Source organism: Rhinatrema bivittatum, chromosome 1 (genome assembly GCF_901001135.1).
Source record: "Rhinatrema bivittatum chromosome 1, aRhiBiv1.1, whole genome shotgun sequence".
Classification (NCBI taxonomy): Eukaryota; Metazoa; Chordata; class Amphibia; order Gymnophiona; family Rhinatrematidae; genus Rhinatrema; species Rhinatrema bivittatum.
The window spans coordinates 100165520-100177952 of record NC_042615.1 but is presented as its reverse complement, the minus strand read 5'-3'; the positions used below and the strand labels follow the sequence as shown (position 1 = coordinate 100177952).

The following is a 12433-nucleotide window of genomic DNA, read 5'->3' as shown; positions in this document are numbered from 1 at the left end:
GGCAGAAAGGGCTCCACTTGACAATCTGTAGGGTATCCCACTGAATCGTGGGCGAGTGCTTCTGTAACCACGGCAACCCTAGCACCACAGGGTGGACAGCCTTATCCAACACTAGGAAGGCTATCTCCTCCGAATGGATCGCCCCGGTGCGGACAGTAATGGGTGCCGTGGACATCAGCACAGGTCCTGGAAGGAGGGTCCCCTGGATGGAAGTAATTCGTAACGGGACCTCCTGTCTATGCGTAGGAATTCGCAACTGGGAGACTAAGTCCTGCAGGATGAAATTACCTCCGGCTCCAGAATCCAGGAACGCAATCGTCTCAATGGACCCTCCAGGGTATTCCAGGGTAACAGGCACGTACATTGAGGAGCTGTAGCACAGCCTAGGAGGAGCTCCTCCCGACCTCCTAGGCTTTGGTGTTTTCCGCATGCTCCTGGCAGCGTGCCAAGAAGTGGCCCTTCTGGCCACAATACAAACACAACATCAACGAACGGCGACGTTGCCTCTCTTCAGCAGAGAGCGGGGCCTGACCCAGCTGCATGGGTTCGCAGGTGGGAACATCTGGACGAGAAGTCTTAGGAGAAGACGCGGGTCTCGCCGACACAGAAGCAGGACTGTGGCGAGAGGAGTGCTGCTCCTTGGCCCGTTGTTGTAGGCGGCGGTCAATACGGGCAGCCATCTCTATCAAGGCGTTGAGGTCCTCCGGCAGATCTCGGGCAACAATCTCATCCTTTATGCATCTGGAGAGGCCCTCCAAGAAGATGGCCTTAAGACTACCATCCTGCCAACGTACTTCTTGGGCTAAAGTCCGGAATTCCATAGCATAATCTGCCAAGGAGCGAGCCCCCTGATGGAGTTGCAGCAGATCAGATGTAGCCGTAGCTACTCGGGCAGGCTCAAAGGCCTGTCGGAAGTTCGAGATGAACAGTTGTAAGTTCGTTAGCGAGGGATCATTGTTTTCCCAAAGGGGAGAAGCCCATATTAAGACTTTCCCATCAAGCAGAGACAGGATATACGCCACTTTCACCGCATCCGAGGGGAACTGCCGAGGCAACAGAAAGAACCGTATAAAACATTGGTTCAGAAAGCCGCGGCAGGTCCTTAAATCACCAGCGTAATGAGAGGGTCCCGGCAGCTGAGTCACTGAAGAGTCTTGACCCTCGGGTGCTGGTTCTGGGGCGGACGAGGCCCTGGCATCCAATCGGGCTGATAACTCCCCTACCGAACCAGTAAGGACCTCGAGGTACTGTTGTTGATACTGCAGCTGCTGGGCCAACCCTGGCAGGTCCAAGGGGACAGGCGCATCCGCTGAGTCCATGGCCTTGCAATCTGTTATGGAGTCTCAATTTAGTGGACCCTTGGGCCGACCTGCAGGAGACTGAGAAAGGTGTTCAATGTCTCTAGTATGTGGCAGGCCGGGAGGCAGATGTTCAGGCAGGATGTAGAGGTGCTCTTCACCCTGGAAGCTGGTACTCCCCCGGGAGGAGCCCGTAGGAGCCCAGCTGCTGGGACTTAGGCGGCTTCACCCTTGGAAGCCGAAGCTACCCCCGGGAGGAGCCCGTAGGGGCCTGGCCGCTGGGACTTAGGCGGGTTGTTGATCAGGACTGAGAACTGGAACCAGACTAGAACAGTAGACAGGTACTGTAACAGGACTCGGGTACTGGAACCAGGCAGGAACTATAGCAAGACTCGGGTACTGGAACCAGGCAGGAACTGTAGCAAGCAGGCAGGAACCAAGCAGGTACTGTAGCAGGCAAACAGGAACCAAGCAGGTACTGTAGCAGGAATGGAGCGAGTACCAAGGCAGCTCACTCCGGGGCACGACGCAACAGGAAACCAGAAGGTAAACCCGTTGCAAGGCAAAGACTGAGTGTCCACGGCTGGCTTATCAAGGCCGCGGCGTCTGACGTCAGGAACTGGGCGAAGTCACCACTGGCGGGAAACGGCCTAGAAAAGCGCCCAAGTGACGCGCGCGAGCGCCTAGCAGCAGGGCATCCATGGGAAGCTTCCTGGCGGCGCAGCCCCCGCGGGGACGCTACCAGACAGGCCGCAAACCAGGTCTCGAGAAGCGGGAGCAGGTCCAGGAGCACGGAGGTAAGGGTCTGGTCGCGACGCTCGTGGCCAGAACCACAACACTGTTTGTATTTTTTTTTTGTGTTTGGGAGTTTATCCCATTCAGCTTTTCCAGTAGAATATTTTTATCCATTTTGATTTTATTTTCTTTTGCATTGCCTGGGCCCATAACTCATTTTTATGGTTAGATTTGAGGCATACTTCGGAAGCTGTTTGTGGTATGGCTGAATCCGGCTACTTGTACAGCCATCCCCAATCCATCACACATGACGTCAGCATCCAAAATTATTTGCAACAGAAAGTGTACCATCCTGCTTGGAACTGGGCTACTCTCATTGAATGGACACTGTAATAGGAGTCTAACTTCTGCAACATACAATATACTCAAATTCATAAAGGGCAGAAGCATGAGGTAGAGAAAATATTTATTGGTTTCAAGGTCTCTCTTTTGAAATCTTACCTTACACACAAAGAATGTTGAATGTACACCAGTTGAACATTTAGGCACAATAGTTTCAGTCAAGGCTTCAACCCTAGCTACTGTTCATTCAAGCCCCTTCCATAATACAGTTACCTTAAAAATATAAAAACAAAAAGTAAATTATTCCTTCACTCACCTCATTCTTGGATCGATAAGAAGGGCTGGGCATGCTGACTCTGAGATCTTTAAGCACCTCATTAAGAAACACAAATGTCAATAGGGAAAGAAGGATTGCAGTGAAAGGGGGAATGGGATTAGGGAAAAAGTGCTATATTTAAAAAAACAAGTAGTCAGGGAGAGAGAAATTCATGAAAATCTAGAAAGAATCATTATTGTCACAGATTCTGCCATACTCTTCCTAAATGCATTTCTGAACTAGATTTATTCTGTTATATAATTGGATTGTCAAATTTATTTAAACATATATTGTAATCAAATGATAAATAGAATTACAAGTATATCTTAAAACTATTACATAAAACTTACATAATGTATTTAATAGTGTTGAAGTTTATTTTTGAAGTAAAAGTTTTGTTAAATCAAATTTAGAGTAGAAGTTTTAAAAAAAAAAAAATAAAATCAGCATTAAAATATTTTCCAATATGAGAGGGATAGAGTTTCCTGGTAGTATTGTAGGCAGTACAAAGCAAGCGAAGTAAAAAAATGATTTGCTTCATTATATTTTGAGCAGAGAAAACCAGATACTTAGCAGGCACACAATGTAAAGAGTTCCGCTGACATGCCATCAGTGGACAGATTCTAGATAAGCAAATCCAGCATTCTTTGGGTATCTCAACTAGCACACAAGGACAAAAAAAATCAAGGCACAGAGAAGTCACACAAGTCTAAGCCCTGGATTTAAAAAATATCAACATTGGTTAATCAAGATAGTACCTTAAGGAAGGACTGGCAGGGTGAGAGGAGGCAGATGAAAAGAGAGAAAACAGTGGGCTCAGCTAAAGAATTTTTCTTAACATAAAGAAACCAAATATTTCTTAATGAAAAAGGAAATAAAGAGGATACGGTTTTCAAAAGAGGTGGCTGAAAAAGTAATTGGAAAAAAAAATTAGCATTCAAAATATACAAGAGATCTGTGAAAGAGGAACACAGGAGACAATATCTGATAAAAAATGAAAGAAAGGGGGACAAATAGAAAGGATGGAAAAAGTGCAAGTGGAAGAAAAGAAAATTAGAAGTTTGGCAAAGTGACAAGACCATTTTCAGGTACCAGTGAAAGGAAGAAGGGTCACTCAGTCTGAAGTAGTGCAGGTTCAAACATTTTTATAATGCTTCAGGCAATAGAAATTTCTGGGTCTCCCCCACCCAAAATATCTTGTTTTACTAGAATAGAAAGGGTCATAAATCAATGAGCAAACAGAGAACACAGCCCAGAGTGGCATAAATAACCTAACCAATAAGGGCTGATCACTGCCTAACCCATCAGGACAAGAAAGCACCGTCATATGCAACGCCATACACAGTAGGTACTAAAGAACTGGTTGTACTACAATCCCCAGAAGAATAGTTCCTTCTGGAGGAATTCTACACTGCAACCCCTGGGACACCAGTTCAAGCCCAGCCTGGGCCCAACAGTTATTTATGGAAGAGAGATTGTGTATGGAAATTTAAAAACTGAAAGGGGACAAAGCTATAGCACCAGATGGGATGCATCCTAAGATATTAAGAGAAGTCAGGGGCTGGTGTGTCTCCGGAAAGACAGATTCTGCAGAAGGGAGTGGTTTCTCAGCACTAGAGAGGAGTGAATGTTGTCTCTTTTTATAAAAGTGGTAATAGGAAGGTTTGTTACTTTGGTGGTAAAGAATCATATCCTAGAAGCAATTACACACTATGGGATGTAATTGCAGGGTGTGGGCGTGTGCAACTTGCTCCAGCCCCGAGGCAGGAGCAAATGGTAAGACAAGGATTGGGGGGGAGGGGGAGGTTAGGGGAAGGGGTAGGAAGGTTAGTATAGAGGCGTAGGGAAGTTCCCTCCCAGGCCACTCCTAAATTGAAGCGGTCTGGGAGGGAACTGCAGAAGGCCGCTGGCATTGGCGCGTGCAGGTTGCACAAATGTGCACCCCCTTGTGCGCGCTGACCCGATTTATAACATGCACGCACCGGCGCATGCATGCTATAAAATCACGTGTGCATGTGTGTGCTCCCGGTAGCGCGCGCACATGGACGCGCGCGTGCAAGTTTTTAAAATCTACCCCTATGGCTAGCAGGTGGGATATATTCTTAGCAATGTTAACAGGAATAACAGGAATGGATTGGACAGTTAGTCTGTTTCTGCCATCTACTGTGTTATTAACTTACAATTCTTGTCTAAGCAAGTATTCAGCCAGAATACAAACCTTAAATTAAAAAAATAATAATTTTGTCCTGTCTCAGTTCCCAAAGGTAACAGGTGATGTGGCCTGCTGCTTGACTTTAATTCATCATCAACAGATCCATCAATAAGATCTGATCTTTTTGACCTGTAATGAACAAAGAAAAATTATTTTTTTAAAAATTCCCAATTCTAATGTCCAGTTTGGAAATTTTTCTTTTAGCTACTGCGTGATGTATTATCTTTGAGGATTCTAGTAGCATAACCGACTGATTATACAGCAGGATACCATTAGTTCAAAGTATGTGGTAAAACATTGCATGAGACTGAAATGATACTGTAACTCTGCCAAGCTGATATTTATACATGAGCCAAACTTTAGTTGGCTATGAAGACTTTTTGGGCTTGTAAAGCTCTGAACATTTTTTTCACAATGGATGGGCTGTTTTATTTGTTTCTGGATATTAGCTTCAAGTGCAGTCATTTGAAAGTCTGGCAAGCATTAAAAACATGAACAACTTGACTCCAGATTTTTCTATAAATTGCAGACTACAAGTAATTATGCTATGCTGGGCTTTAAGGGCTTTATTTACCAACTAAACACAGTAAGTATGACACTGATGTATTCAATGTGACACACTGAAAAGAGATGCATTAGAATAAGATATTATATTTGAGACAATAAACTGAAAGTAATGCTGCCTGGGAAAATGGGATTTAAGTGTCTAGAAAATAAGATTATCTCTACTACTTGATCTTTAGTGAAATAAAGATGTTTCAAAGTTGACAGGTCCTAGTGAATTCTACTTTTCCCTGCATTCCTGATGCTAAGAGCATAGGCCATGAGCCTTTGTTCCTCGTTCATTATTGCAAGATTCTGTTGAGTGGAATCTATGTGGGAATTTGTATTGCATACAATTTTAGAGCAGCCAATCCTCTACTAATAAGGTTATATATACTTCATAACATCTGTTCAGTAATTATTGTAGACTCTTTCCTATTATCACTGGAAAGTTACAAATACCTATTGTAAACAGAATGTGACTTTTACTACATTTTTTAAATAATTCAGTTAAGCATGAATGTAGTTTGAATCATGTTATAAATTGTAATCCTGTGGATACAGAGTTCACTTCTGCTATACTGAAGTCTCACTTGGTATTTGATATATTAAGTTAATACATCAGAAAACAGAAGGGGCATTTCCTTGTTGGGCACTTAGGGGCGGATTTTCAGAGCCCTGCTCGCGTAAATCCGCCCAAAACCAGGCGGATTTACGCGAGCAGGGCCCTGCGCGCCGGGAAGCCTATTTTACATAGGCCTCCCGGCGCGCGCAGAGCCCCGGGACTCGCGTAAGTCCCGGGGTTCTCCGAGGGGGGCGTGTCGGGGGGCGGGCCCGGTCGTCGCGGCGTTTCGGGGGCGTGTCGGCAGCGTTTTGGGGGCGGGTACGGGGGCGTGGCTACAGCTCGGGGCGGTCTGGGGGCGTGGCCATGCCCTCCGTACCCGCCCCCAGGTCGCGGCCCGGCGCGCAGGAGGCCCGCTCGCGCGCGGGGATTTACTTCTCCCTCCGGGAGGCGTAAATCCCCGGAGAAAGGTAAGGGGGGGGTGTAGACAGGGCCGGGGGGGTGGGTTAGGTAGAGGAAGGGAGGGGAAGGTGAGGGGAGGGCGTTAGAGGATTCCCTCCAAGGCCGCTCCGATTTCGGAGCGGCCTTGGAGGGAACGGGGGTAGGCTGCGCGGCTCGGCGCGCGCCGGCTATACAAAATAGATAGCCTTGCGCGCGCCAATCCAGGTTTTTAGCAGATACGCGCGGCTCCGCGCGTATCTACTAAAATCCAGCGTACTTTTGTTTGCGCCTGGAGCGCAAACAAAAGTAGGCTATTTGCGCGCCTTTTAAAATCCGCCCCTTATTGTCAAAGCACTTTGGAATGTCTGAAGCTCAGTTTCTGTAAGGAAGTCATGGAATATGCCTTAGAAAAGCTTTGCAAGATCTGTAAATGGCTCAAATTACTTCATTTATTTTAAAATGTTTATAAATAAAAGCATATACTCCAAATCTCTTAAGAAACCAAATGTTGGTATTGATGGGGAAAATGAAACAAGAAAAGAAAATCAAAATCTTTCATCCCTGTTAGAAAAAAAAATACAGGGGGCTGATATTCGGTCACTGAGCTGCTAGTTAAGTTAGTTGGATGCACCTATCTGGCTAACTTAAGCGGGATATTCAATGATGCAGCAGTGCTGCTGAATATACCTGGCTATCTTAAAATTTAGCTGAATAGGTATAACTGGCTAACTTTAGACCTGCCTACAGTGTGACCAGAGGTAGCCGGTTAACCTAACCGACTAACTCTACTCCTTCCTAGAACGCCCATTGCCTGCCCCAGGAACACCCCTGACATATCAGGCTAAATTTTAGCCAGATAAAGAGTTAGCTGCATAAGTTACCGAATATCATGTCTAAGCCATTTAGATGGATAACTTTTCAGTAATCCATCTAAATGGCTTTTGAATATCTACCCTGATGTCACTTAAGAGAAAGATATTCCCTCCAATCTCATTTTCACCCTACACCTCCTCCAATTTCCTTACTCAGCTGGCATCCACCGTGGTCCCCTCACTTTCCAAACTCACTCCAATCTTCTCACCCTCTCCCTTTCTCCTAGCTCTGTCTCTCATCACCTAGCGTCCCCTCCCCCCCCCACACACATTCCCTATCACTTTTTCTCCTCAATCCCTATTCCCCTTGATCCCTCAGCCTTTCTCAGTCATGTTCTCCCTACACTTCCTCTGAAGACCACACCTTCAAAAACATATAAACAAAAGAGAGTCAGCCTATAGGATGTCTGCTAAAATGGTCAGTGGTCTTTATTTGTAAAGAATATGTGGACAGATGTAAACATACTAAACATGATTACTCTGGAATTTGTTGCCAGAGGATGTGGTTAGTGCAGTTATTTATTTATTTAGAATTTTTATCTACCGATAACCGTTTGCACATCGTATCGGTTTACAAATAACTTGAAACGATTTAGGCAGGAGTCTGTACATAGAACAAAAACATTATAATACATAGGAACATAGGAACCATATAATGCATGGAAACATAGGAACGGGAACTATATGAATTAGGTAAATTATATTTACACAAATATTTACAAAGCAGGGGGGAATAAAAGGTGTGAGGGGGTAACAATCTGTTGTTTTCAGATTCGAGGTTATCTTACACAATTCTATGGGATTAGTCACGAGGAGTTGGAATAGAGTCTGAGGGATAGGCTTTTAGGAAGATTCCATTTTTTTTTTTATTTATGTGTAGATGTTTCTGCGTGTAGGTCTGGGGGCATGGAGTTCCAAAGGGAAGGGCCGGGCAAGGAGAAAGCTCGGACCATTGTGGAGATATGCTTGGTGGATTTGATTGAGGGAGTACGAAGTGTTCCTTGAAGGGTGGAGCGAGTTGGTCTGGCGGAGGTGCGCAGTTGGAGAGGAGGGGTGAGATCCAGTGAGAGGAGTCGTTTATGATCCTTTTATGAATTAGGGATAGGGTTTTGTATAGGATTCGTGATTGTATCGGTAGCCAGTGAAGCTCCATGAGTATTGGGGTAATGTGATCTCTTGTTCTGGAGTTTGTGAGGATACGTGCTGCAGCATTCTGCAGGAGTTTTAAGGGTTTGGAATGGGCAGCAGGGAGGCCAAGAAGGAGGGCATTGCAGTAGTCTACTTTGGAAAAGATAATAGACTGGAGTACTGTGCGGAAGTCAGCAAAATATAGGAGAGGTCTGAGTTTCTTGTTTGAAGCTTGAAATAGCATTCGCTTAGGATGGATTCAATGAAGGGTTTAAAGGAGAGTTGGTTGTCAATTTGACCTCCCAGGTTACGGGTGTGGGAGAGGAAGGTAGTAGTAGTTGAATGAGAAGGAGGGATAGTGGGTGGAGGATGTTTATTAGATATAATGAGTTCGGTTTTTTGAGGGTTGAGAGCAAGATGCATGTTTGTGAGAAGTTCGTTGATAGACATAAGGCAAGATTCCCAATTTTGTAAGGCCGTTTGGAGGGAGTCAGTAAAGGGGAAAAGAAGTTGGACGTCGTCTGCATAGATGAAGTGCTTGATGCCAAGGTTGGATAAGAGGTTAGTAAGAGGAAGCATGTAAATGTTAAACAGAGTGGAGGAGAGAGAGGACCCTTGAGGGACACCTCGGTCAATGCTGATAAGGTCAGATTCATTGTTATCAGTAATAACTGTGAAACTGCGGTTTTGTAAGTAGGATTTTATCCAGGCAAGAACAGTTCCAGAGATTACGATGCTGATGAGAATGTTGATAAGTATGCTGTGATTGACTGTGTCGAAAGCAGCAGAAATGTCCAACATGGCAAGCAGATAGGAATTACCAGTGTCCAGACCTTTGAGTATGGTGTCTGTTAGAGACAGACGTAAGGTTTCGGTACTTAGGTATTTTCGGAAACCATATTGGGTAGTGGGGAGGATATTGTGTAGTTCGAGATAGTCAGAAAGGCGAGAATTGACAAGTTTTTCTAGGATTTTGGATAGGAATGGTTAGTGTAGCTGGGTTCAAAAAAGGTTTGGAGAAGTTCTTGGAGAAGAAGATCATTAACGGCTATTAATCAAGTTTACTTAGGGAATAGCCACTGCTATTAATTGCATCAGTAACATGGGATCTTCTTAGTGTTTGGGTAATTGCCAGGTTCTTGTGGCCTGGTTTGGCCTCTGTTGGAAACAGGATGTTGGGCTTGATGGACCCTTGGTCTGACCCAGGTTCTTATACTATATAGAAATGGCAAGATAGGGGAGATATGATAGATAATTAAGTACTTAACAAGTATCAATGCACAGGAGGTGGATCTCTTTCAATAGAAAGGAGACTCTGGAACAATGGGACATATGATGAGGGTGAAAGTAGATAGACTGAAGAGAAATTTAAGAAAGTATTTATTTATAGAAATGGAACAGCCTCTCAGTGGAGGTGGTAGAAATAAGGACAGAATCTGAATTCAACAAAGCATGGGTCAAGTCAGAGGATCTCTTAAAGAATGGTAGGGATTGTAGAGCTGAGCAGTTGTGTGGATGGGCAGAGAAGATAAACAATATGTTCTTTTCATGCCATACTGTTTGTTTATTTCCGCCCACGTCAGGGTTGGCTCATTGGCTCTTACGGATTATGATCTAAGTGGATAAATGAGACGAGCCTAAGGCTTGAAAAAAAGAGTCACAAAGTCATGAGAAAAGGGGGAAGGTAAAGTTATTTCCTATGAATACTAATTAAAATTTGTAGAGATGTTCACTATAGGCTCAATTCATTCAAACTTAGGTCCAAGAAACATTTCTATCAGAAAAATATTGCCATTTTCTTCAAATAAAAGTAAAGTATTCATAGTTACATAGTGATGATAGTTATATAGTTACATAGTGATGATAAAAAAAAAAAAGATAGTGCGTAGCTTGCTGGGCAGACTGGATGGGCCGTTTGGTCTTCTTCTGCCGTCATTTCTATGTTTCTATGTTTTTATGTTTCTATGATATAGTACATGACAGCAGATAAAGACCAAAAATGTCCATCTAGTCTGCCCAGCAGTGATTTTATGCATATTTACTCAGATTAGATCAAATTTCCACATGGAACCCAATCCCAATTGCATCACTTTTAAGGTTGCAGCTGCCACTCCTTGCAGATTTCCTCATGCCTTACAGGAAGCATAATGAAGTCATATCCTTGCTGCTTTGGACTGCAATTTTTTCAGTGAAAAATGCCCTGTGCCTTCATTACCATTCTCTTGGTACTAGGGATCCTCTATTTATTCTGTACTTTTTTTAAACCTTGTCACTGTCCTTGTCATCACCAGCTGCTCTAGGAGGGCATTCCAGTCATCTAACTCCCTCTTTGTGAAAAAATGCATCCTGACATTGTTCCAGAATCTACCCCTTTGGAGCTTAATATTATGACCCTCCTAGTTTTACAATTTCTTTTACATTGAAAACGTTTGGCTTCCTGTGCATTAATACCTTTCAGGTATTTAAATATCTGTATCATATCCTCTCATCCCACCACTCTTGGCTCTCTTCTAGGGTATATATATAAGTTCCTTCAGCCATGTTTCACAGGGCTTCCAGTATAAATCCTGCACCATTTTGATTGCCCTTCTCTGGACTGTCTCTAGCTTCTCCATATCCTTTCTAAGATATGGCTTTCAGAACTTAACACAGTACTCTTGGTAAGGGTTTACCATTGACCTATAAAGAGGAATTATTACCTCTCTTTCAACTGGTTATGCCTCTCTCTATGAATCGAAGTATCTGCCAGCTCTGGCCATCTTATCATGCTGTTTCACTACCTTGAGATCATCTGACAATATTTCATCAAGGTCAGTGCACACATGCTCCTCACCACCTATTGCTTCCATTGATTTCTGCACCACAAGTGGATGACTGCCAAATATTCAACCACTCCTCAAATTTTCTTACATCACTTTTCAATCTTCCATTCCTTCAGGGGTGTCCAAGATGTTGAAGATCTTACTCAGTAAAGTCATTAGGAACAATGTACACTTAGTAGTGAATTTTAAAAGCCAGATGCAGCAGGCCAAAATTGGGAGATGGGCTTGCTTCTAGTATATGTGTGTGTCCACTCAATTTTACATGCATGCACAAGTACTGATGTGCGAATAACTCGTATCAGGGGAAAAAGGGTGGGATATGGGTGGAGCAAAGGCATTCTAGGGCAGGGCCAAGAGATATGCATGCATGTATCTACACCCCTGGGCACATGTCCAGATATATTGCAGCGCACAGCTACTTCTGCTATGGTTAAAGTGTAAATTATTTCCAGGCATCTATGAAGTGCTTAAGGGATTTGGGATTACTGGGGGGAGTGCAGACTAAAGAACCAAGGGAGTCTGGAGGACCTAGCTTTAGAGTGGGCAAACTGCTGGATGAACTAGTGAAATTGGTCATGGGCTAGACGCACACTGTTATAAAATTCTCTCACTTGCTCAATTCATATCTGACATTATGCTGCTGTGTGTGTTATGAATTAGAACATGGACCCTTATTCCGAGGTAGAGTCAGCACTACCAAAAAGGAGGTCAACCCTCTTCGGTCTCTATCGTTGGATAGCAAGGCCTGCTGATGAAGATGTTTGGATGAAGGCTTCAGCCTGGAAGCTCGTGATCCCCCCAGGAGGGGCCCACTGGGACTTAGGAGACTCCCTGAAGAGTGAAGGTAGTCTGGATGCAGGCACCTCCAGCTGGTCGTGAGTAGTAAGTGAGCAGTCCGTCGAAGAATAGTCCCAAGCCGGTCCAAGGGTCGAAGTCCAAAGAGAGGTCAAGAGCCGGTACAGGAGCAGATGGGAGAATGGTCCGAAGCCAATCCAGGAGTAACAATAGAGAAGGGTCCAAAGCCAGTCCAGGTCAATACCAGAAAATCACCACCGGTCCGAAGGTCAGGAGCCAAAGAGTCAATCCAATAGGGAGAAGAGGCAGAGCAGGACAGAAAGCGGATCCAGGAGCACGGAACACAGGAACTGAGCAGAGAGCCTCG

At 44.4% G+C, this 12433-nt stretch overlaps 1 long non-coding RNA gene across 4 annotated transcripts in view; it reads right to left on the bottom strand.

Moving 5' to 3' along the window:
- LOC115077629 overlaps positions 1-12433 on the bottom strand; it is a 68095-nt gene that overhangs the window by 27344 nt on the left and 28318 nt on the right. For all 4 annotated transcript variants that reach the window (XR_003852977.1, XR_003852984.1, XR_003852982.1 and 1 more), the window contains exons 4-5: positions 4910-5032; positions 2535-2648 (exon numbers count right to left, since the gene is read on the bottom strand). This is a non-coding gene — a long non-coding RNA (uncharacterized LOC115077629). The remainder of the gene's footprint in view (positions 1-2534; positions 2649-4909; positions 5033-12433) is intronic.